The 26,870-nt window shown below is 38.4% G+C and overlaps 1 long non-coding RNA gene across 1 annotated transcript in view; it reads left to right on the forward strand.

The window, feature by feature from the left end:
• The window catches only part of LOC109503563, a 538,043-nt gene that overhangs the window by 225,018 nt on the left and 286,155 nt on the right, over positions 1 to 26,870 (forward strand). Inside the window, exon 3 of the long non-coding RNA XR_006585236.1 lies at positions 19,512 to 19,664. This is a non-coding gene — a long non-coding RNA (uncharacterized LOC109503563). The remainder of the gene's footprint in view (positions 1 to 19,511; positions 19,665 to 26,870) is intronic.

The following is a 26,870-nucleotide window of genomic DNA, read 5'->3' on the forward strand; positions in this document are numbered from 1 at the left end:
ATAAAAATGTTTGTGTATATCCTAACCAGTGTATCTACACATATATCTGTAAGTTTTTTTTCTTTGTAACCATTTGTATCCATATTAAGTTAACCCCATGACTAATTTAATACCACATAGCTTGCTGCTGCAGTCCATTCCCCTGGCCTGTCTGTAACTACCCATGCCAACAATGAGAGCCATGCTGTTTTCAATATTTATCTTTATTAATATAGATCCTAAGTGCACATGTGAGGTTTCTGGAACAGAGAAGATTGGTTCTGTACTTTACAGCAAGTAACAACCATGTCATCCCTCTGTGCTCCTGTCATTACTCCTGGAGCAACATGATGAGGGCTGGGTGGACAAACGTGTTTTGTCTGTTTTGTTGGTGAGGAATCCACCAGAAATGGATCTGGGTGCTTATATACCTGCTGTCTCCCTTCCTGAAAGCAGGCAGAAAAACCTTTGTTCTTGCATTACCTTTTGGAATGCAAATAACTGTTTCCACTTTTGTAACCTAGGTTGTCTTCCTGGTTCCAGGTCTCAGCCTCCTTTGAAATGTACACACATACCTCTGAGAGGTAAATCTCTCTGGAGTTTTCTCTAGCTAACAAGTCACAAATTACCTTCATGCTTGCTTTTAGCCAAGGTTCCAAGTTCAATAGTATTTGCTCACATATCTCTAACTCTGCAGAAAAATCAAAATATTTTATCCCTACCCCCACATGCAGATGAGGAGGGTGAAGTTCAGGCAGGTTAAAGACTTGCAAAAGTTGTAAGGACTAAAGTCAGGATGTAAACTGAAATACATGAGTCTAAAGCCCATGTTTTTTCAGTCAAGTGGTTTAGTTTCAGAAAAAACTTTCTTGTTGCTTCGCCAGTCCCAGACGTTTCAAGAACACACTTAGTCTTTTGACCTTGTTTTGTTTGTATTCCTTTCTTGGTCTGCTCAGCTTATATTTCTTCATTAGTTAGCTCTGCAGAGTGTTGTTTTCTGTTTAATTCCAATATTATTCAGTAGTGACTTTGCATTTTTAGTATTTTGGTGCATTACTTAAAGTACAAAGTGTACTTTATTACACTTAAAAGTTATAAAGTACACTGTGCTTGCTAGAACTTGACAAGGTATGACAAGGTATGAAATGTATTCTTAAGGTCCTAGGGGTCTTAAGGACGATTAGGTAATCATGGAATGACGCTCCAAAAAGCAAAACTATTACTGCTGTCTCTGGAAGTAGATTGCCTGTTTTAATGTGAACACATAGCTCCTTTTCAGTTTTAAACATACCAGCAGTTTCCCACATATCTTTCTTCCTTGATATTCCAATGCAGTTCATGCTTATTTTAATAACATATTTTGTTATTCCTGTTTCCCTGAAGGTTTGTACTAATGCAACAGTAACGCTCAAGGTCAGGGTGTGAGCTGTAAATAGTTATCCAGAAGAGTGTAAAAACCCCAATGGCATATTCAGATAATGAGGTACAAGGCATACTCTATAGTAGACATTTTTACTAGTGCATTCTCTTCAATCCTGCTGCCATGTAGGGGACACAGGGAAACTCTGCAATGTCATGAAGTTTTTCACATTGCTTTAGAGGGGTTTGTGCATTTCAATTACGATTTGTATTCTGCACCACTATTTCATTCCTGACAGTTGCTTGGGCCTGACAATTACTGATTTAGCTCTTCTCTACTTTCCTGTGCTTTTAAGAATGGGGCAATAACGCAAACTTTTTATATAGCATATCAAAAGGCTCTGGACAGTTCTTATAAATGTCTATCTACAGTTATAGTAGTTAGAGCATTAGAATAAAAGCCCCAGAGAAAACCGCTTACTAGTCCTGGTTTAGCTAGTTCCTGGAGTGCGCTTTGTCACAGGATAGACCTGTGACTGGGGAAGTTCCCCTTCCTATGGGTGAGAATAGCTAACAGGCTCTGGTGGAACAGGAAGTCTTTTGAAACAGTGTACCCAGGCTCCCTGAGGTGACACGGCCCTCTGCTTAGCTGCAGTGGTCGTGGTGCCTGTAGTTAACACAGTTTCACTCTTTGGAGCTCAGGCATTTAGGGAGCTGTGTGAAGCCTTTAATCCAAGCCATCTGCAGTCATCACTGAACACCGCACGATGGTGTGGCTGCTTCTGCTGCTGTTTCCAGTAGCTGCCATGCAGACTGGCATCTGCCTGCCATATACTCAGTAGAGTAACCCCAACACTATTTTGACAGTAAGTGACTTCTTGGTTATCCTCTTAGTTTTCTGCCTTTCTTTCTACTAAAAGTTTGACTACACTTCCTTGCCAACTAATTGAATGCTGCTGACCGAAGATGACTGTTAATTTCAGATACATTGTTATCTATTTACCTACTGCCACTTTATTTGAAAATCTCACAGTTGCTTGAAGGCACATGAAACATAGGAGTCATTTTTTTAAATTTAAGTTCATACATAGAGGTAAAGTAAGTGGTTCTTTTGAAATAAAGTAAAAACAACCAATGTAATAGTAAACGTATCCTTTGCATAAAAGACGGGTTCTTAGACAACTCTACTGTTTCATTCTACAAGTTAAACATATGGCAGAAATGAAGACTACTTAGGAGTTTAAAGAAATGGCCTCCTTAGTTCACAAATTAATAATAAGTTCAAAATAAATAATTATCAATAATTAATAATAAGTTCAAAATAAATAATAATTAATAATAATTAATCAATTTAAATTCATCCTAACAGTTTAGAAGGACTGTGCCAGTATTTCTTTTTGGTTAAAGAAAGGATAAAATCTTCTTGTTCATTTTTCATTCATTTATTCATGCATTCATTCACTTATTCATTCATTCATCAAAGCAATAAGTTCTAAGTGGAAATGTATTAGGCAGGAATTCTTCTGGTCTCATCCTGTCTGTAGGATGAAGACATGATGTTTGCATTTAAGCAGACTTCATTGTTCATGGAATAAATGGATGGGTGAATGAATGAATAACTCTTTTCTCTTTCTGGTAATTGCTGTTGTGGTTATTGGGAGAGGAGAAATGTTGGATATTTCTTTAGGATAGGCAGATCAGAGATTCTGCATAAGATGGTAGCAATTTCTACATTATATGTCCATCTGAATTTATCCAGCCACATAATTAGAAATAATAATAACAATAAAAATAATAATAATAATAATACCACCACTACCAGCAGTAATAAATGGTAGAAACAGTTTTGCAAGACAGAGACATGTACAAGTAAAGTAAGCACTTTTTTTTTCAGTGCTTCAGACTCCTGCATTTAGAAAGTTGAGGTTGTTAGTTGTCTCCTGCAGATTTCAGGTTCTTACTTAGGATATGTCCAAAGAGCAAAGCATTGTTCTTGATGTCCTTATGATTTTTATATTCTGATTTTGTTCTAGAGTAACTAGGAGGAAGAGGTGATGTTTTCAGTTGCCGAAGGAGTTTATGCTTTTATCAGGCTTTTATTGACTGCGTACAATCCAATTTTCAAATATTTTTTGAGAATCTCTTATGGGCAAGGTGCTCTAGTATGTTGTCTGGAGATACAAAAATGAACAAGACAGGAAGCACAGTCAAATAGAGGAAATAAGGAAATAAGGTGTATACAGATACCCATAGTACAAGACAGTGTGGTAGAGACGGACAGAACAAGACCTGTCACACAAAGGAAAGGAGACACATTCCTGGGCTTATAAGAGAAGGATTTATGAAAGAAGAAACACTGACCTTAAATTGAGACTCTTTAGGGTCTATTCAGTTAGAAATGAAAGTGGAGGCAGTTTGAGGCAAGGTAAACCTCACCACCAACATTAATCAAACATTTATTGAGCACCGATAGTGCATAGTTGCAGTCTGCGAGTAACTTGCACTCTATCTGAGAAGATAGCCACCTACCTCATAAATGCCATGAAATGTGATAAATTTGGTAAAAGTGGTATGTGCTGAGTATACTGGGAGCTCAGAGAAAGAAGTAATTTATTCTAACTAGAAGGAGAAGAAGATTACATTTGATTGGGGCCTTAGAGAATAAATAGGAATTTTAGAGTCAAGGAGAGAGAGAGAAAATGGCATTTCAGAGAGAAGAAAGATCATATGCAAATTGTCCAAGCCAGTGTTTCTCATAACGTGATTCTTGAACCTCCTTTATCAGTATCAACGGGTATGCTTATATATATACAGATTCCTGATTCTACCCCAGATCTACTGAGTTATAATATCTTTGCATGGAATTCAGAATCTGCCTTTTAATCATGTTTCTGAGCTTGATAAAGGTGGCTGAAGATTATTGATGCCAGGGTAAAGTGATGTGGCTCCTTTGGAGAATGAAGAGTAGTTTGGCGTAGGTCAAGCTGAAGGTGTGCATGAGACTGAGGTGCGGAACGATAGCAAGGGGAAAGGTGTTTCTGGCAATGGACAGTGCCTTGTTTATTTGCAGTGTAGCAGGAGTTGTGAGATAAAATTAAAGAGCATTTGGTGCCACATCACAGAGGGTCTTGAAATGTATCACCTTTGTTCCTCAGGTAATGGGGAGCCATTAAAATTTTCTAAGTAGGTGAGTAAAGTATATAAAACATCACATATGAGAATACCCAAGAAGTTTCCGAAGTTACCACCATGCCTTTCCAACAGTAGATACATAATACACAATTGTTCATTTATTGCTTTTTTTTTCCTCCTACAAATATACATACACATTTTTAGAAAGCATTTTGAAGATAATCAAACTCCTCTGTCTTACATTTGCCAGTTGTTATTTCGGGTGTTGCTAATAAACATATTGTAGAGCTTCTTTGTTTATATAATAATTGCAGTTTTAACTATTCAACATATTTACTAAATATACGTTTTATTAATTTATAAATTTGGGGAGGTAATTTTCCGTTGTCTAAGACATCAGGTAGAGATGGCGGTCAGAGCAAACTGCCCTGCAAGTCGGTAGAGGAACCCACGTGGCCTCACAGTGTGGCTCTGTGAGCCTGTGACCTGCGCTCGGTATGGGAGAGAGCACATGTTATGCTGCCAGTCTTGAATCTGGGACTTCAGCTGTTTTTAGCTTTGAGGTAGGGAAGTGAGAATCCTTCAAATGGTCTGTAAACATTATCTTCCTCTGTGACCTGTGCATCATGTTCCTTTTAAAGGTCATTGAAAAAGTGTGGGCACCTGGGTGGCTCAGTTGGGTAAGCATCTGACTTTGGCTCAGGTCATGATCTCATGGTTCATGAGTCTGAGCACCTCATCGGGCTCTGTGCTGACAGCTCAGAGCCTGGAGCCTGCTTCAGATTTTGTGTCTCCCTCTCTCTCTGCCCCTCCCCTGCTCATGCTCTGTCTTTCTCTCTTTCTCTCAAAATAAAAATAAAAATAAACATTAAAACAATAAAAAAAAAATACAGGTCATTGAAAAAGTGACTTAATGGCCTCCCTTGTTATCTGAATGCTGGAGCGAGTACCACAGCACCCTCGTCCTGGTCCCCAAGGGAAATGTTCCTTACCTTTGGCAGAAAGGGCTCCTATTGTACTTCCAATATGCCAAGGAGTGATTCTGCCTTGCAGGTCCGGGAAGGTAGTTCTGCAGCCTGAGTACCAGGGTTTCCATCCTGGAGTGGATGCAGTTAGGCCAGCTGTGCATCTTTCCACATTTCAACCACATGAGGCTTAATCTCTGCACAGCCTAAAAAGCAACATTAATTCTGCAGAACTCTTAAGTCGGCTGTGGGCTGAGAAAGTAACTTAGGACCTCTCAGCCCATTGGAGTCTCATCTGAAGAAGTTACTCTTCAGAGTAAGCCATTGGGCCACTAAAAGTTTTTTAACAATTCCATTCTCTGTTACATTACCCCCTGCTCCCCTAAAAAAGAAAAATAAGAGTAAGTGTCCATTAACTTTCACACAGCACAACTGATGGCCAGTTCTTAGACTTCTTTTGACAAGTTGGCTACATATATATCTTGGCCTGGCCATACGGTGCCTTCTTACTAAAGTAAAATGGTACCTTTATGGGCCCAATACACCATGAGTCTCTCTGTGTGCCCTTACTTTCTAATGAGGGTTGGTTCCAGGACTCACAAAGAGTGTGCACATCCCCTAAGCACATTCCAAAGAAAATTGGAAGGAGCTGCCGAGGGCTTCCCAGGAGTGGGGCAGTGGTGGGTGTTAAAGTGTGCCAAGGTAATCTACATGGATAATTGTGCATTGATTATAATTGTAAACATTTTGTCCCTCATTACAGTCCTGATGTGGCCATGACAAGGGACATGCTTGCCAACCAGCAGGCCTCTGTGAAGGTGGGAAGTTGGGCTCTGGGTGTGGCCTAGAAGCACTTCTGTCAAATCACTCTCAGGAAAAAAAAGGCTCATTTTACAATTTCTGTGGTAGAAATATATCAATTTAAAAGCAAAATATGAGGCATTTGGGGCATATATAATCTCCAATGATATGCCCAAACTTTTCAGAATGCTTTTTCACATTTGCAAAGCCATTAATGTTGAGAGTGGCTTTTTTTTCTGATATAAAATTCCAAATGCTATTTGGAATAAATAAATAAAATAAATCAATAAGAGAAATAAATAAAAAAATAGGTATAGTAATAATTTATTCGTACTTATATCCCATGTATCATACTTACATTTATAAAGTAAATTTGTGATTTGTTCTGGTGTTATGGATATTTTCCCCCTCCCCGTCTCAAGAACTCATCCCTTGCCACTTGTCTTCCTGGATGCCACAGCCTTTGTGTGGAGTGGCAGAATCTGCCATTCCCTCATGGCTATTGCCTATGAAACCTAGGTGTCAGGGAGGCATCACTGCTGGGTAATCGAAGTAAGAAAGAGGCTGAAAAGTAGGGAGTTCATGTTAAGGGCAGGTATTTTCCCAGGGGTGCTTTTAGGCACATGTCTGTAGACAAAAGCCACTTTGCATGTAAAAGCACATGTGGCAGGAACTTGCTTGCCTCCGGATACAGGTAGTGGGAGGGGCTGGTAGGCCCATGGGCACCTCATACCTGAACTTGTAAGGAGAAGAGGGTCTGCCTGCCCTCTGGAGACCATGTAGGACTGGGGCATGGTCATTTCAGAAGTAACTTGTGGTGTCCAATAATCCCCTCTATGAATATTCCAAACCCTCTGTGACCCTTGATGTTTTTGTAGGGTTCTGGAAGGTAGTGTGGAAGTGATAGAGCTCCAGTGATGACTGCAGTCATCAAGGTTCCTCTCTGCTTTGCAGGTCAGAGACTAGAGATTAAATCTGATTTAGGAACCTAAAGGAATGGGGGCATTTATTACATCCAAATTTATGGAACCCATACGTACTGCTAATATATGTGTACCGTACAGCAATTTACCAAGGGCATTCATGTGTTTGATGCAACCATGACTCATAAACAGCCAGGAGGGCATTAGCCCCATCTGAAGATTGAACAAAGAGAAACTCAGAGAAGTCAAGTGACTTTTCCAGAGCCACACAGCCGGTAAATACAAACTGAGGCCTGAGACCCAGGATGTTTCACTCTAAATCCACCTTTTTTTCCCTCTACCACATGGGGCCGATGCTACAACATAGCATGTTGCAATAAAATACAGTGCTTTAAATGTGAGCGAAAAATAGTCTTTGTGTTTGTAGCTTCTGTGCTTTATCAGAGTCATCACCCTTCAAGGGGACATGTCACAGGATCTCTAAAACGTAGTTGTGATCTAAGGATGTTGAATTTGAGAGCAACCACAGAGCTCACCTGCAACTTCCTCATGTGGGAGATAGAGGAAGTGGAGACAGGGGGGATGAAGTGACCTGGTGAAGGCCATAAGGCTGGTTCAAGACAGAACCAGCTCTGGAGCCCAAACACATTGTCTCCCGCATCAGGACCCTCCCATATCACGAGGGAGTCTCCCACCATTGATGAGGTAGCACATGACAGATCAAGTTTGTTACTAACAATAATCAACAATAACACCACGGGACAACACTGCTGAGGGGGGTCTGTGAGGAAGTCTGTGGTACTCCTCAGCAACTGGAAAATTTTTACAGTAAGCTGATAATTATTTATAAACCAGAGACAACTACACAGCTCCTTGCTTTACTAACAACGGCTGTGACAATAGGACACCCTGAAGAGGAAGTGTGGTCTTTTCAGATCAGCAGGCTAAGGGAGATAATTTTTGATTGATTTACAAAGTAAAATGGAGTGTTGGTTTGGGCTTTATCCCAGCACATGCCACACTGGGACACTTCAGAGAAGAGACCACCAAACTAGGAGACGAAAGATCTGGGGTCAAATCCTGGTGTGTCACCTATACTTCTGTGACTTCAGGCAAGCTGTTTGCTGTCCGTCCAAAGGCCTCTCTTCCCTGACACGTGGGATGCTGCCATAGTTGCCCTGCCCACCTTACAAGGTCATTGGAAGAGTGTCTATTATGTTTTATGTTACAATGCATAGGAAAGGGCCTTGTGAACAATAGTTTCAATAAGTTATTATGATTATTCATAGATGATGATTCAGGAATTCCATAATATTGTTTATGAGGGTGAATGAAAAAGAAATAAGCTGGCTAGGAAGGACTTCTTACTCCCTAGCTTCTCTTCCAAGTTCAAGGCTCTGTGCTAAGGTGCTTTACACACATATATAGTTGCGTGCAATTGCATGTGATTCTTACAATAACCGTATGAAGTAAATGTCATTATGTCAATTTTGCAGACAGAATTTGAAGATCAGGTTATGCAATTGGGCCACAAGGCTCCCTGATAAGAAAAAGAGCTGAAGTTTGAATCCAATTTATTCTGACTCCCAGATCCCTGTTCTGGAGCAGCCCACTGTCCCACCTCTCAGAAGACCCTGGGGGTCCCATTTGTCATTGGCAGGCCTGCGGCCTTATTCTCCCACAAGAAACAAGCGCGTTCGTGAATGGCTGGCATGGCGGCCCAGACAGAGACGCTGTGTTGCCGCTGCAGTGCCGAGGCCCAGTCAGGTCCACGCTCTGGACGTTTTGATTCACCACTGCAGATCACGACTGTGGTTTTCCATTGTTTTATCACAGGCTCTTGGCATGAAAGCCTCCCTTTTATACCCCTTGTGAAGTAAATCGAAGTGCAGTGTTTACAAAGATACTCTGCTTGATCATTTTGCTGCTGCAGCCTTTGAGTGCTCTGGCCTTATACACAGCACTTGTTTTAATGGCCTGAAGGAAAGAACCTTTTAAGAAGATCAAATGAGACACCTGAAAGGAAATCTGGCTTCTTGGTCCCATGGGTAGGAAAAGTAGCTTTTATGATTCGATTTAAATTTTGAGGATTGTTTGTCCTTTCAGATGCCAGGGAGAGGAAATAGATGTATATTGGAATCCTGCCTGGAGATAAAACTGCATACTGTCGAGTCACCTTACTGCATTGCAGACAGCGGGTTGCCTGGTGATGTGAAAAGTTGGAAAGACTTGGGTTCCCGTCCTGGCTATGCCACTCACAAGCTGTGTGACCTTGGAAAAGTGAACTAACCTCTCTGAACCTGTTTCCACACCTTGTAATAGGCATTATTATAATCTCTATATTATAGATGAGGACACTGGTTTCAGAAAGGTTAGTTCACTTTTTCCAAGGCCACATAATTTATAAGTGGCATATGTATACCCTGAAGGGCATAATAAGAATTCAAAGAAAATATTCTTTTAGTCTGTTGATTGACTCATCGTAAGCTGAGTAAGCTGTCAATTTCCCTAGATCTGTGGACAGATGACTATAGCTTTAGTTTCACAAATCGGTGTGTGACCAAAGAAGAAAAAGCTTGGGTAAGCATTTCTCTGAAGTTCCTTCCAGCTCAAACATTCTACATATCTATAACTGATTACTTTCAGCTCTACAACCACAAAAATTTTTGTGGTTCCTGCTTGAGGTACTTCAAAGGGGGAACACTTTTAAATGACTCTGACATTTTCCTGAGAATGTTCGATTGAGAAATATGGGTCCTATGCAGGTTAAAACATGAAAGGATACCTTCAATATAGGATCTGGGTATTTCAGAGAAATTTGTATGTGGTCTTGAACTTGCTTCAAACATGTGTCTATCTCACCACTTGACTATATGCAACTTGAGGGCAGGTTGTCTCCTTTATCTTCGTGACAGAATTCATAACACCCAGCAGTTACCCAATACCAATTAATTGGCTTTTTAAAATGTATTTATTTATTTTGAGAGAGAGAGGGAGAGAGAGAGAGAACGTGTGCACTAGTGGGGAGGGGCAGAGAGAGAGGGAGAGAGAATCCCAAGCAGGCTCTACACTGTCAGTGCAGGGCCTGATGCAGGGCTCCATCCCATAAACAACAGTGAGATCATGACTGAACTGAAATCAAGAGTCAGATCCTTAACTGACTGAGCCATCCAGGCATCCCTTTACTGATTGGCTTCAAAGTTTTTTATATGTACAGTTATCAGACCTATAGACTTGCTTGGACTAATAAGAAGCAGTTTGGGGCACTTTCCTAATATTTATAGTTCTGTTAACTCCAATGTATGTGTTGTGGGTTAATTTACCAAGCTGTACACTGGGCTAGTAGCAGTGAATGGGCCACACAGAACATACCCTTCTCATGCAGCGTTTCTCAGCGAGGGCCAAGCTTCAGTCCATACTTTGAAGGTAAGACATGGGTATCATGCTTATATGTCTACCTGCCCTTCTGCCTATCCTCTTCTTGCTCAACTTACTTCAATAGTTTCCTTTTTACTATTTTATCCAATCTGTCACCTGGCTTTGATAAATCTCTATTTTATATGGAGCTGGACTTAAACTTTATTGCAAAGAGCTCTTTGCAACATACTACATTTTCTCTTGGCAAAGACTTGAGAACTTTTCGGTTATTCAGAGGTTATTTCAATAATTGAGAACTACCTGAAATTCTACAGAGAATTGGAAAAATTACAGGCATGCAATATCTTTTTCTTTCTTTCTTTCTTTCTTTCTTTCTTTCTTTCTTTCTTTCTTTCTTTCTTTCTTTCTCTTTTTCTCTTTCTTTTTCTTTTTCTTTCTTTTATTCCTTCCTTCCTTCCTTCCTTCCTTCCTTCCTTCCTTCCTTCCTTCCTTCCTTCCTTCCTTCCTTCCTTCCTTCTTTCCTTTCCTTTCCTTTCCTTTCCTTTCCTTTCCTTTCCTTTCCTTTCTTTTCTTTTTTGGAAAAAAAGAGTAGCATTGGGAAGCTTTCAATGAGCTACTAGAGACAACAGAGTGATAAAGGTTTAGTGTTTTATTGAAACTGGCTCTGGTTGTTTCTGTGAAATTCCTGTATTGAGCACAGATGGTGGTATATTATTTATTTATTTTTTCAAATGGTGGTATTTTAAATCCATAAATATCTTGTTTTTTTAATTTAATTTTTTATTTTTTAAAAATTTACATCCAAATTAGTTAGCATATAGTAAAACAATGATTTCAGGAGTAGATTCCTTAAGGTCCGTTGCCCATTTAGCCCATCCCCCCTCCCACAACCCCTCCAGAACCCTCAGTTTGTTCTCCATATATGAGTCTCTTCTGTTTTGTCCCCTTGCCTTTTTTTGTATTATTTTTGTTTCCCTTCCCTTATGTTCATCTGTTTTGTCTCTTAAAGTCCTCATATGAGTGAAGTCATATGACTTTTGTCTTTCTCTGACTGACTAATTTCACTTAGCATAATACCCTCCAGCTCCATCCACGTAGTTGCAAATGCAAGATTTCATTATTTTTGATTGCTGAGTAATACTCCATTGTATATATATACCACATCTTCTTTATCCATTCATCCATCGATGGACATTTGGGCTCTTTCCACACTTTGCCTATTGTTGATAGTGCTGCTATAAACATGGGGGTGCATGTGTCCCTTCGAAACAGCACACCTGTATCCCGTGGATAAATGCCTAGTAGTGCAATTGCTGGGTTGTAGGGTAGTTCTAGTTTTAGTTTTTTGAGGAACCTCCATACTGTTTTCCAGAGTGGCTGCACCAGTCTGCATTCCCACCAACAACGCAAAAGAGATCCTCTTTCTCCGTGTCCTCGCCAACATCTGTTGTTGCTTGAGTTGTTAATGTTAGCAATTCTGATAGGTGTGAGGTGGTATCTCATTGTGGTTTTGGTTTGTATTTCCCTGATGATGAGTGATGTTGAGCATTTTTTCATGTGTCATTTCTTGGAAAAGAGTAAGGATTGTGTATGATTCAACCTTCTTCTTTACCCATACCTAGCATAGAAAAGAGATATTTGTTTGCTGGATAAAAAATAGCCTAGATAAGTAAATGAGTATCATACTCCCAAATTAGAGATTACACCAAAGTTGATTAAATTTGGCTTGAAATATACAATAAAATTTTTTTATGGTCGTAGTCCATTTATTTTCCTAATGTTTTCCTTAGGCTAGCATTTATGATGTTTACATACCTTATATCAAAATTTGAAGAAGAACAGACATCTAAGAAATAAAGAAGCAAGAGAAAACAAGCTGGAGATGAGATAAAAATGTCACTGTTAATCAGCTAGCTGACCATATGAAATAAATAATCCACTGATCCCAGTTGTCCCTGCTTCATGTAGCTATCAATGATGATTTGAAAAGATATTCCCAGCTACCATTTCATCCTAACTGAATGGCTATTGTTTGACACTGAAATAGTTCAGGTTATTATTAGGGTAAACCTAATAATTATATAATTCCTGCTTGTTTGTATACATTTTAATGAGTACAGAGCTCCCAGTTAAGGAATCAGAAACAAGTGGTTTAATAGTTATCTTCTAATGATGAGGTAGCCCAGATTGCTGAAGGTTGGGTTTTATTGACACTATTAGTTTTTGATAGAATCTGAAACATAAATAGGGTGTTAATTGGAAAGTTGACTGGGCTTATGGATAGGAATCAGTTTTTAAGAATGGGTGCAGAGAGTAAAGTAGGATTCTGTAATTCCTTGAAATGTGATGCTGCCCCTGGGTCAGTCTTCCTTGAGTTCTTACATACTGCCATGAATGGTATGTCCATTCTGAACATATTGTAAAAACATAGATACAATGGGTTTGGGGGAAATAATCAAGAAGGACCTGTCTCTTCAGGCGAATTCCTTTCTATTTGGCAAACACTGAATAAATACTGTAAATATTAAGATATTTCTAGAATCTTTTAGAGGTGAGGAAAAAGAAAGAAGAGCCATTTTTGGTAAGGTGTTAACAAAATATGAATTATATTGTTTACCTAATAGTTTCTTACCTATCAAATGTCGTGCTGGCTCAGAATGTTTTGATCTGACAAGTATGAACTTTTCAATGTAGATACTGTTTTGAATGATACTAGAAAGAAGTGGTAGCCCATTAAGGTCCTCATCCAGGTCTTTGGGACTGCATTCTCGACTGTCTAGTAGCCAGTACATCATAGTATGGGTTGATAGTTTTTCAGGTTGCTTTTTTTCTCATCCTAGGTCATTTCATAGAGAGACTGTGCCCTGTAACTTAACCCATTTGTCAGATCCATAAAGTGAATTTTGTGATTCTTATGGAAAAGCTAAGCTTACTTCAAGGTTTTAGTGGAGGACATTGAGGATGGTCATCACTTACTTGTGTTCAGAGCCAGTTAGGATGGTTGGTGTTATGTCTTAAGTTAGATAGCAGTCAAGTACAAAGGCAACCTTCTGGGAAGAACCCAGTATCATGAAAGGGCATGAGATTTAGTATGAGGCAGATCTGTGTTCTCATCTTTACCCTGCCACTTACTAATTATGCAGTCTTGGTTGGTTACATAGCCTCGTCGAACCTCAATTTCCTTATTTGTGAAATTGGGTTAATAGAAGTATTATGGATTAACAAAAGTGAAGTATATGTACCAGACATTGAAAACACATTAGAGTTCCTCCCTTATTCTCCATTATTTTTAGTTTCCTCATGTTCAGGTCATATAAACTGGAATAAATAAAATAAATCACTGGTTGTGAATGAAGTAATGAATATCCAAAGCCTAGAATTAGTACAGACCTGTTAGTATAACTGCACTGAGCTGGACCATCTATATACCTTAATTACAGTTCTAGGCTCTGCCCCTGGGGTGCTGTGGTCAGATTCAAGTCAGTTGTTGAGAATTAAACACAGACATACTAACTCATTAGTAACTTTCTCAGACAACCAAGTCTTGCACATCACTGTTTTTGCCTCTTTAGACTCAAGTAGTTAAATGACATTTTTTAAAAAAATGAGTTTTCAAGTGCTTGATGATTTCAACTGAGCTGGATATATAATCTGCTCCACCTTTAACCTGACAAAACTATAAGATACAGAAATGTGATATAGTGATTTAATACCAACTCTGTCAGAGAAATTTGCTAACACACACACACACACACACACACACACACACACGGGTGTACACATACACGTATGCATAGACGCACACATACACACATTTTAGTTATTTACATTCAGAAAAACAATTCTGTTTTCAATCTGAGATAAGTGCTTTTAAATGTAAACTTTATTACCCATTCCATTTCTACTGAACATTGAGCTCCAGAGAAAGCATTCAGGGATATGGTAAAGTATGTGTGATTTGAAGGAGAAAATCCTCCCATAGTAAAAGATCTGGGAAGGAATCCTCACAGATGAAAGAGACAAAGGATTCTTTTCCTATCAGGTTTTGTAGGATGAGATGCAAATCTCGTGTCCATAGCTAATTTCTAGTTATTGCAGATCATGAGACTAAAACCTGTATCGGATGCTTTACTTTCTCTTTTCTTATCCCCCTTCCCCAGACTGTAGCGTGGGTTCTAGGAAGCCATATCTGTGTTGACTCCCATCCCTGCTAGTTCCAGAGAGACAAGCAGGTAACCTGGTCATCCTGCTCTTCCCCATCTGATTATGGAGTGTTTTTGGCAGGCAGGAGGACCTACACAAGGACCAGAAAAGTCTGTAGAGGATTTTTGGTGACATGTGAAATGCATTTAACTCTTTATTGAAGTTGTAAAAACAAAAGCAATAGTGGGAAGAGAATTCAGAGAGCAGGATGAAACTGTGAAGGCAAGAATCCTTTCTGCAATGGCACAGGTGTGTCAAAGCGAATGAACTTTAACTCCAGTATAAATGGATTCTTCCAGCAGAAATTCTCCTAGAACAAAGCAAGAGAGCCTCAGGGAAAGGATTTAGGACTGAAAAAGAAGCCCTCATATGCCATTTTCTTCTCTTTGTTTTTATAGTTATGTCACATTAACTTTAATGAGGCAAAATGTCTATCAAGCTTTAGAACTATATGAGAAATTTTAAGAAGAATGATTATACATTCAATTCAGAAAATACACTCTGGATAGTCAGTTAAATCTTTTTTTCTTCTTTTTAAAGCCGACTTTTTAAAAATAGGAGCTTTTTATATTTTGTGCTATGTGACATAACCTAAAAAAAACTTAGAAAATCCTGTGATAAAATTTTAAAGTGAACTGTTTTGAGTGGTAAAAAGAATATGATGTGAGAAATCTTTTGACATAAAGATGACAAGCAGGTAGACTGAAAAGACTTATGCATGCTAGTTGAAGGAAAAAAAACTACAAAAAAAATGATACATCATATAACAATGGCCTGGGATGAGTCATTTTCTTTTTATTTCCTAGGTAAAATCTATTTAATGATTTTAACATTTATCCATTAATTTTTTTCTGTTTGAAGTGTAATTCAAAGCTTGCTATCAATCCTCTGAAGGGTAAGGCAGGTATTTATTTTAAAATGAAAAAGGATTACATATTTTCAACACAAGTCATAATATAGAAGAGATGTATAGTTGGAGACTTTCTGGGGAAATGTTTTTGTGCCATGACTCTTCTTGATGAAGGCTGGTAATGATGATAGACCTCTATTCCTACCAGGGAAGGAAAGCATTTCGGAACAAATGTAAAAGTTTTCTTCCCAGGTAAAGGTGACCAGTTCTGTAATTTAATTCTAAGCCAATGTCTGGAATTTCTTGGGGAAGGTGAAAAAAAATCTCTGTGCTGTTCAGCAAATTGGCTTTAAAATTTGCCTGTAGGGGATGAAAGACACATTCCCCTGAGGGAAGGTTTATATTACCCTTCTTACCACCTGACTTGGCTGAGTTTGTGACAATAGAGAATGGCATATGGAAAAGTGAGATGGCTTCAACTTTTTGTTTAATATTATTACTATTTCAGGATTGATATTAAAAAAAAACTCTCCACAAAGGAAGAAAATATTTATTTATCTGTCATGATGTTGTTCATCAAATTATATTATTCAAATACCCATTTTTGCAAAAATACCTAGCCTCTTTACATAATCACAAGAGATATGCAGACTTGATGGCCACTCAGAATGCTCTGAGCTGACAAGGACCCTAGGACTTAGAGAGGACTTTGCTCTCCCATTCCATACTGGACCACAACACTTTTCTCTGATCATAAGATTAGGGCAATGGGATTTGTAATTAAAACATGCTCAGGGGTCTCAGAATGTTAAGCCGATTAAATGTGCTGCTTATTATGTGGCTATAGTTTGGTATCTGGAGAGCTATAAATTATCCCTAGACAACAAAACCGAATGCTCCCAAGGTGGTTCTCAGAACAATTATCATTTTATACCAGTTAATAGAAACTTATCACATTACCATTTACTGATCAGTTACCAACTACTAGGCAGTCCAGTGGGCTCAGTTTCTTTACATTGTCTAGAGATGAGAAAACAGAGGCTCAGAGGTTTTTAGAAATTTGCCCATAGTTATGAAGTAGAGTCAGGATTGAACTCCTATCTATAGTTTTCAAAATCTCATATTTCACTACATCATATTGCCTTCCAAACAGAAAACAAACAAACAAACCCATAATAGTTAAGTTCAGCAATTCCAAAACATCCCAAACAATGACGACTTAAGGTTTATTTCTCCCTTTTGTCATAGTGCAGATTTGCATGCCAGGGTCTGCATGGCAGCTCGATGGTGTTGGGGACTCAGGCTCTTTCTATCAAGTTGCTGTGCCATCAGTAGGGTATGTTGTCTTAGTCTGTGTGGCCCAAGAGGACTCATGACCATGTCGGCTTCAGCCCATGGAGTGGGGCAGGGGAATGGAAGAGGGGAGGGAGGGCATGCTGCTTCCCTTTAAGGGCACAGTCACTTTTACTCCTGTGCCACTGATTTGAACGTACCCATATAGCCATGCCTAGTTGTGAAGGGAGATGGCAAGTGCAGTTTTATTGTGAACAGTCAAGAGACTAGGTAAAGCTAGGAGGTTTTATTATTATGGAAAAAAGGGAAGAACAGTTTTTGGAGGTAAATTAGGGACTATGATAGGGACTTTCCATATCAGGGAGTCTACCTGTATCATGTTTGTGAAGAGTTTAGGTTCCAGAGAAGCTATGGAAGTTAGCCAAGATTATATAGAAGTTGGTAACACACAGGCTAGAAAGCAGTTCCCTGACGTCTAGGCCTCTTCTTTTCTACCATAGCAAACTGGTTCTGCAGCTTCACCGCTGCTGGTGAAAAAAACAATGCTGACCAAATTGGACCATTAGTGTCCGATTATGTTCATTAGCACAAAACATTCCTAAAGAATCCCAAAGATGCTTTGTACTCTTCTTCCATGAGTTAATTTGAAAAATGCATAAATATTTGTATATGTTTGTCCTTATTTGAATGAAGATGGTTTGAAAACGGGCTTTAAAAAGCATTTCTGCATAGCTCTAGGACTGTATTGTGTAGGATTTTAGTGCAATTTTCTAATGGACAGAGAGAGAGAATAAGTTCTGGAATTTATTACACTGTGCATTTCACTTGGATTGCCTGACAGATCATTGGAATTTAATTTTAATTAAAAAATACGGTGCATCATAGCCTAATAATCTATAGCCTCACACTGCTATGCAATTTTTGGAAGGCAATAGAAAATTGAAATCATTCTTGGGTATGAAAATGTTTATGTGTTCAGCCCATGGGCCAATTCACAATTTAATTCTGATTCTTTAAAGACCTATGCTTTGTGAGCACACTGGTTAAGAAAAAAATTAAATTTATTGTGACACATCATCAACTTGGTGCAAAGCTGCTCCCCCGAAGGAGTGGTTGAATAGACAATAGATTGTGCAGGCAGCGAGCAAAAACAAAACCTGAATTGGGACAGAGACTAATTGTTCCAGCTACTACTCTCAGTTCTCTACTATCATATGCTTCCATTCACTGAAGCATCTCTTGTTTGGTCTTGCCTGAGTGTCTTGTGTAAATGTTCATCAGTACCAATAACAACATTTCCTATGTATCTGTGCTTTATGCCTTATAAAGTGCTTTCCTTTATGAGATGTAACTTCATGTGAAAAGCAACCCAGTGGGATAGATGAGAGAAGAGTAATAATTTCCATTTGTACAGATAAGGAAATCAGTCATAAAAGGGATTATTGTGAGATTTGCTGGGTTTTTTTTTTTTTTTTTTTTTTTGTAAAAGTAGGAAAAAGGAGAATCACATTTGACTGTGAGTTTAATGTTTGTCTTTTGGAGGCAATGTGTTTTGTGTATACAAATGTGTATTTCTGGGATGGATGGCCAGGTAGCAAAGTTGCAGTCATCCCATAACTGTGTCCATGGAAATGGAAACAATGACCAGTCTAGTAGTTGAATGCTTTACACAGCTATGCTTTCAGTCTATATGTGAGTTCTCTTTTTTTTAATATGTGAATTTTAGAGAATTTTAACTCTGGGAGGCTGGAGTATTTGTGCTAAGTTTTGTGTTTCTGCCCTTTCTTTCTATCAACATCTTTTACCGTGCCCAGAGCCCCTGCTGTCCTGATATTTCTTGTTGTAGCACTTTGTCCTTGTGATCTTCTTGATTTAAGCACCCTATTTTGCCATCCTATTTTCTCTTCAAAAGCCTGCCCACTGTCAGGACATATAGATGTCAATATAGATATAGAGAGACATAGACACATATATAGGCACAGACAGACATTTGGATGCCTGGTTGACTACTGCTTTTCATTGGAAGGCCATGGTCTTTGTGGGCATGTGGTCAATACAAGATTTTCCCCTTGTGATGCAAAGAAATTTTCATTTTTCTTTTGAGTCCATTTATTTTGACCTCTCAAGAGGTCAAGCTTAGCCAGATCATTGGAGGTGACATAAGTAAATTTCAAACATCTGAGGATTAATTTGCTTATATTTTGGCTTCAGTGATTGTTACTGAAACTAACATTTTTTTTTTCTGAGATTTTGCAAGACAAAAGAGTATATGGACTTTGACTTTCCTTTACATATTCTTGTGTGATATCTCAAGACTCTTTCAGTTTGGTTTGCTACCATCCTATAAGACTTGAGAAGTAAGAACTATTTATTAAGTTTTAGTAACCTTGGATCATATCATTAGTCTTCTGTGCTCTCTGTGTACCCTCTTCTCCATGTTCATGTCTTTTCAAACAAAGATTAGAGGACAAAACCAGTTTTCCATTTCTGTAGGCTAAGAACTTCCCAGCTACAGAATACTATAGGTCTTACACTACCTGAGGGGTTGTTGCTATCTGTAATTGAGTCTTCATGGAAGGTTTTTAGTCTCTTATAAAGATCTAACTGGTCATCTCATTGTTTCCCCAGTGAAGGTGCCTGGTGCCCTGAAACTCCCTGTGAATTTGCTGGTGACCTCACTCATCAACCTTTGGGATAGCAGTCAGTGTTCGCTCTCTGCTTTTCAAAAAGAGATACTTGACTATCTGAGCTTGGCTCACAAGGAGGCTTCCCAGGCAAAAGGTAAATTTTTGGATTTGGCACCTCTGGTAAGGCTTTCATTGTAAAAACATTAAACGTCACTGTATAAGCAAAGACGAAAGATCTCAGGGTATCTGGGAACTTTTGTCTCTTCCTTAAACTACCTGTTACAGACTGACCATGGATTCAAGTCATAGACTAGGAATGGGAGTAGTATTGTAGTTATATTGTTTAGTTTTTGTATATTTAAGTATATGTGGGTATTTTAAAACATGTTTATTTTTTCTGAGGATTCAATTTGCTAGCTTTGTTCTGAATTTGACAGAGAAGAGCAACTCTGTTACTGCAATGAATATAATTTCTAGATAATTTGTGAAATGAGAGAAAGAAATTATTATTGGAAGTCTTTTTTCTTCATAGTTAACTATTTTAAGACTTTTTTCCCTATACTGCGAATAAAAAGATTTAAAGACATTTAGAAAGTTAAAACCTAATATTTCATCAGTAAAGGTGAATCTGAGTGAAAAGTATGACTTGAGTGGTAGTACACATTAAGAGTTACTTGTAGAGGGCTCTTTCTTACAAACAAAAACAAAAACAAAATATCATCAAGAATTTTTATGTGTTGTTATTAAAACAAAAGAAACCCTGAAATAACTTGTACTGTCTCTATACTGCACCATAAAATCATAAATATAGGGCTTTGCAATAAAAGGTGATATAATTCTACCTTTTATTGTTTTAGTAAATTTATGGGAAGAGAGTGGAAAATATTACAGAATTATTGCGCATCTTTTTAAATTTAGGTCAGTGATTTTTTTCCCCTTTATTTCTTAGGACCTGTCCTGTCTGATCAGCTGGTCTATTACAAATCTCTTCATTCTTTTTGCAAAGGGCTATCTAACGGTAGTTCACTATTTACTTCTAATGATTCTAATTAAGCTTCAGAGAAAGACAAGATTGAGAATCAGGAAGCTTGCCTTCAAATCTGATTTTGGGGAAATCATTTAATGGCTCTCAACTTTTGTTTCCTCACTTATAAAATAAGGACTTGAATATAATTGCAGCAAGCCAAACTTGCTCAAAGTGTGGATGGGGAAAGCAATATTGGAGATGTGATCCATGCCTAACCACCTGCACTTAAAACAAAGGGACAGAATGACTATATTTAAGAGAAACCTTGGCTTTGAGGCCCTAGACTAATAATTCTGAGACTTTAGTGTGCCCAAGAATCTGTTCTCTAAGAAACTTATTAAAAATTACCTACTCCTGGGACCCATTATAAGGGTGTTGACCTGTGAGGTCTGGGTTGAGGTTTAGTAATCTGCATATTCAACAAGTACCTACAGGAGTCTAATACAGATGACCCTGGGACACCCTTTGGGAGACACTCACTACTGCTTTGAAGGCTACATGGCTATGGGTGAAACAGATAAGTACCCAGAAGCTACCAGTTAATAAGATGTTTTCTCGTAAGTTTTTAGAAGCTCAGCAGATTTGGAGCTTAGTTATTAATCTGTTGAATTTTTGCTGGGTGTGCTTTTGGATGAGGTTTAGCTCCAGGCAGAGGGTACAGCCAGAGGAGCTATGTTGTATCATCTAATGCTGGTTAAGGGAGCATGGTCTGGTGATTTCATTCTAGAAGCCTGGCTCTGTCCATTCTTTCCATGTGATGTGAGGCAAGCTATCTTCCGATGGAAGCCTCTTTTTCGTGTCTCTAAAGCAGAGGTGGTATAATACATTTTTCATGGTGTTGTTACAATAAATACGTAAGGTAATGCATGCAGAGCAATGAGCAGAGCGCCTGGAATGTAGTAGTGCTGAATGCATGGTACTATTATTGTTGAAGGTTAGAGGGGAGACACTTGGATTTAGTAATCAATTTTTAGTATAATTTACCTTTACATATTCAATTTGTTCTTTAAGCATTTATTAATTATCTGTTTGCCACGAACAAAGCACTCTGATGTGGTGGGGTTGGGTTCCATGAAAAGAGGAGGTAAATATGAAGATGTCCTCAAAGGGATGTGCAGGCCAGCTTGGTAGGCAATATCAGCTAAGATAGGGGCATGGGAACTATGGCAAGAGGAGGGAAGAATTCAGCATGGCTTGATTCCAGACATATCTAGACTCAATTTCAAAGTAAGGCTGATGTACCCCCTCAGATCTGAATAAGCCTTGGTCCAGAGTTGTGAGAATGGGCTGCCAGGGACCTGTTAGTAGTTCTCTTATAATAAAATTTTCACATATGTATATCCCAATCTGATTTTCCCTGTCCCGTGGTTTTATAACCAAGAAAATGTTTGTTACGATTTTCCCTGTCACATGGTTTTATAACCACGGAAATGTTTTTAAAATAAAATTGAGGCATGAGCCATCTCTTTTTACTTAAGTAATTTATTAAACAAAATTGTGAATAATCAGTGGGAATCAAGACAAAACAAAACAAAAAGTCTTAACCCAGGCGGACAGTGTAACATGTTTTCCTAACTGGTGTGGGGAAAAATAATTCTTTGAATTTGACAGTGCTTTCTTGTCGAGTTCTCTCTGGCAGGTCTTCCTAATGAGAGAACACTTCCTTTGACAGGCTGCTCAATACCTTTGCAAAACATCCAGGAATGACTACCTGGGTTAGAGACATAGACTAAGTAGATAATTCTTTCTGAAACAAATAATCTCTTCTCTATGTATTTCAGAGGTCATGGTAGAAGTGGGAAAACGTGAAAATAAGGTTAACTAGATTTGAGTTTTATGATGCCTGCAAAAATCTGCAACCCAGAGATAAAGAATTCACATTTTATTGTAAAGAAGACAACACTGATTAAAGACAAGACACAGTTAATTTCTAATTTCAGTTAGAAATGGGGGTCTTCAAAGAGGAACAAGGGGAATCAGAACTGTCTCTATTTCCTGACCACTAGGCAGCTCCTGCCTGCTTCATTAACACTGGGCAAGTAGTACTTCTAATTAAGAAGTCGTTTAAAATAATTTGCGAAGAGCAGGGACATGTCAAGTGTGAAAAGTTCCTCATAGAGGAGCACTTCAGGGCTAATGATGATGAGACTGACAGCAGTTTGGGGCCTCAGAATCTTATTCTGCCAGCTTGAAAGAACACCTAATTAGCACCTGTGGTTCTGTTAAAAATAAAATAAAGGAACCAATATATGATCCTGGGCCAGGTAATTTTCGATGGCAAAAAGCCTTCAAGTATTCCAGGAATCCTGCTATTCTAAATAAACTAATCAATAACAAGGGCAAATCCTGTTAACAAAGCAATGAATACCTCAGCCAAAATTACAAAGATAAAGGGCTCAAAAGGGAAAGGAAGCTGCCAGACTTCTGGGTAATCATTTAAACTAATAGCAGGTATTCTATGAGATTAACTTGAAGTGTTAAAGAATTTTTGTTTGTTAAACACCAAAATTTTTGGTTTGTTAAAGATTTTTGGCTTGTTAAAGAATTCATATGGTACATATAATGTACAGTCTTTAGTGGATAAAGAAGGTGACAGTGTCCTATCACTTTAGCAATAGTCTCTTTGAAAAGACTTGTGTTGGGGTGCCTGGGTGGCTCAGTTGGTTAAGTGAAAAGACTTGCGTCAGAAGAACCTCTGTTCAGATTTTTAATTTGTCACTCACTAAATGAATGATTCTGACTCTTTTTTTTTTTTTCAACGTTTATTTATTTTTGGGACAGAGAGAGACAGAGCATGAACGGGGGAGGGGCAGAGAGAGAGGGAGACACAGAATCAGAAACAGGCTCCAGGCTCTGAGCCATCAGCCCAGAGCCTGAGCGGGGCTCGAACTCACGGACCGCGAGATCGTGACCTGGTTGAAGTCGGACGCTTAACCGACAGCGCCACCCAGGCGCCCCCTGACTCTTCTTTTAAACTTACATAATCTTCAGCATCTTCATCTGAATGGTGGAAATCATAATGCTCATTTCACAGAGCTGTTGTGAAGATTGTTTATGATAGATGGTGGGTAGTAAAAAATTGTATCCATTATTATTCATGTTGTCCAACCTTGGGGATTCATTCAGTCAACAAATGTTTTTTGAGTGCTCCATCTCTGCTAGGCTCTGTAGGTTCTGGGTGGCTTTGTCACAAACATCTGTACTACCTGCCTTATCTTCTAGGTGATAATCAATGAACATGTGAAAATGAGATGGCTGTCCATTTTTAACAATACATGGAGATACGTATTTTATGGAACCACTGGAACTAGGAAAATTTTTCAAAATATGGTAAAATTTTGGGAACTACCATGTTTGGGAGCTCTTCTAATTCACTATCCCAAATGGCTCCTGGCAGGGCCAAACATGACTTTCATCATCAAAGAATAAACCTTTATTAACATTGAAGATATTGACCTGAATGTGCTATGGATTCTGAAAGAATTTTCCAAGGTGAATTCTCAAATTGGGTTAGTCATGACCATCTCATTAATGTAACAGTCTTCTACTTGCTTTTTTTGAGCAAAAAGCTTATTTGGATTTCTCTGATCTGTGTTGTCTATTTAAAACTTAGACCCAAGACATAACTCACACCATCAGTGCAATTACTATGGGTATGGCTCTATTTTGATTCTGATCTTAGTGGAAAGACTTGAGAAGCAGGATGACTGTGGTCTATACAAACGTGATGATTAATGGTGCCTTGGGAATTTTGCTAATTATCCTGACCAACCAGAAAACTTAGTTATATTCTGCTTTAATTTCCTTATTGATTATAGGGAAGTGAATGTCTTGTGCCTACTAAAATCAGTGTTACCTGTATTTTAATCTTATGTAGATGATACTCAGCAGTGGTTCTCATACTTCAACTGCATTAGAATCATCTGGAGGGTTTTGTTAAAACAGATTTTTGGGCTGCAGCCTCCTGAGTTTCTGATTCACTAGATTGGGGTGGGGACAGATAATATGCATTTTGAGTATGTTTCCAGGTGATGCTAATGCTGCTTGTTTGGAGACCACACTGTGAGATCCACTGGATAAGAGTAATCCAGTATAGTTTTTGTTTAGTGGTACAATTATATTAGTACTAGCTAGTACTCATAAGTCCTGATAGCAAAATGCTTTCTCATATAGTTTCATTTTATCTTCCCAGGAGCCCTGGGAGGTAAGCATTATTAGATCTGATTTATTGATGAAAACTGTACTATAACCATTTGGGTTTTCTTTCTTAATAGGCTGTGAGATCTTTGAGGCCAGATTCTATACAGTATTCAATTTTACATCCTCAACACATAGCAGGGGTCTGGCAATAAATGTTTGTAGAATGAATAGCAGGATTTGCCCTGAGTCACACAGGGAGTTTGTAGTAGAGCCCAGTTTTGAGCCTGGACTCCTTAAATCTTAGTCTCGTGCGTTTCTGCTTTGGGTCTACAACAAAAGCAAATTTTTTCTCATACTTGGGAAAAGGCAGTAGTTTTTCTGTTGTGTCCTGAAATTCTGGGATCCAAAGTCTAGCTAGCCAAGATGATTACTATTTGTTTTGAGCTATACTGTTAACCACTGAAATATAACAGATCAGTCATGTCTTACACATTTATTTTTTCCTCTTCCATCATGACTACTTTAAAAATGCAGGCAGTCCTCACTTTGCAGAGTAGTTCAGGATAGTAAAATGACTGTACGAGCTGAAACCATAATAAGTGATTTTAATAACCAATGGGGAAAGTTGCATGATTTTGTTTCTGGTCCAAACATTAAAGATTCTCTTACTGTCCACTATAAATGTATAGGGAAAGGAAAAATTTAATAAGTCTAATATTCACTTAATACACTGCAACCTTAGAACATTAGAAGTATTGAGAATTATACTTTTTATTTCTTTGTAAATAACTTATTAAGCATTGTTTGTATAATTGCTTGTTTTCTCATCATATAACATAAGACATGGAGTGAGCATCTGTTTTATGCCTTGAAAAACTGTCCTACTCCTTTTTAAAGTTTGGATCAATTTCCAACATTTTATGCCTCGTACTTTCAACATTGTAAAATATTTCTGAGAGTTCTTTTAATGTGAAGATTTCTGCTGGCGTCACTTCCTCTGGGACGTCTTCATCCTTTTCATCTCAACCACTTCCCTCATTTATATTGATAAATTCTCCTTCATTAAGTTTTCTGGCTGCATAGCTAGTCTCTTGTACGGTGGCAGTGACAACATTCCCATGGTCAGCTATTTCTTCCATATCTCCTTGGAATCTGGGTGTAAATTTCACAAAAGCATCTTAACTGAGTTACCGCTTCACCAGATAACATTCATCAATTCATGCTGACTTATGAAACAGTAAAATCAGCCTGTATTGGCAGTGGAAGGTCCTTTTCCAGTCTCTAGTACCAATTATAGTTTTCTTTCAACGTGGCAACTGACTTCACTGCTTTGGCTTGAGGGCTAGTGAAACTGATTGAGATTTGTGTTTGATTACCATTTCAATCCAAACAAAGGCAAAGGCCTTATTTCATCCAAAGGGGCTTTCTGTTCCTAATTCAGTTTAACTAAAAAGATGGTGAATTGGTTTTACCCTCTTTCTTATATTCACTGGACTTTTTCCAATACAGGTTATACTGTGACCTTCTTGCGGGCCTAGATCTTATTCTATCTTGATGAGCATTTTCTAATCAATAACAGTTGTACTTCACTTTTTGGCATTTGCTGCATTTTCATCTTTGTCCATTCTTTTGATTGTCCCATTTTTGTAAAAGTGGTATGCGGCCTTATCACTTGTTGAAAGGAGGCAACACAACCACACGCTCTACTGTTTGTGTGTGAACTACATGACAGATGAGGCTCAGTGGACAACTGACAGACCGTGAAAGAAATGACGGGGTGGTCATTGATCCTGATGTGTCTTGGTTTCTGTGTAGTGATTCGTGGACTGAAGAGCTAGCGGTGAAGTTTGTACTTCATGCAATTGCTATACTCATGGTGAACATACTGCATGTGACATCTGAAGCACATTGTCGAGAGATTAACATTATTTAACTAAACTGTGGTAAATACATGTTGTGTGTCTTGCAGCCATGCAATGTGAGGACTGCCTAAAGTAAAAGTTTATCTGCATATGAGGTGAAAACTATGTGTGTAATTTCAAATACATCCACTGTCAAATAGCACTCCCCAAACATTTTCTGAGTTGTTTAAGGAAACAACTTTTCTTTTGTCCTAAGATGGACAGATTAAATTAAGGGAACTGACACACATATCATTTAAATATATAATGTATCAGTGACAGAGGGGAGAGA

The sequence above is a fragment of the Felis catus genome, chromosome C2 (assembly GCF_018350175.1).
Source record: "Felis catus isolate Fca126 chromosome C2, F.catus_Fca126_mat1.0, whole genome shotgun sequence".
NCBI classification, from domain to species: Eukaryota; Metazoa; Chordata; class Mammalia; order Carnivora; family Felidae; genus Felis; species Felis catus.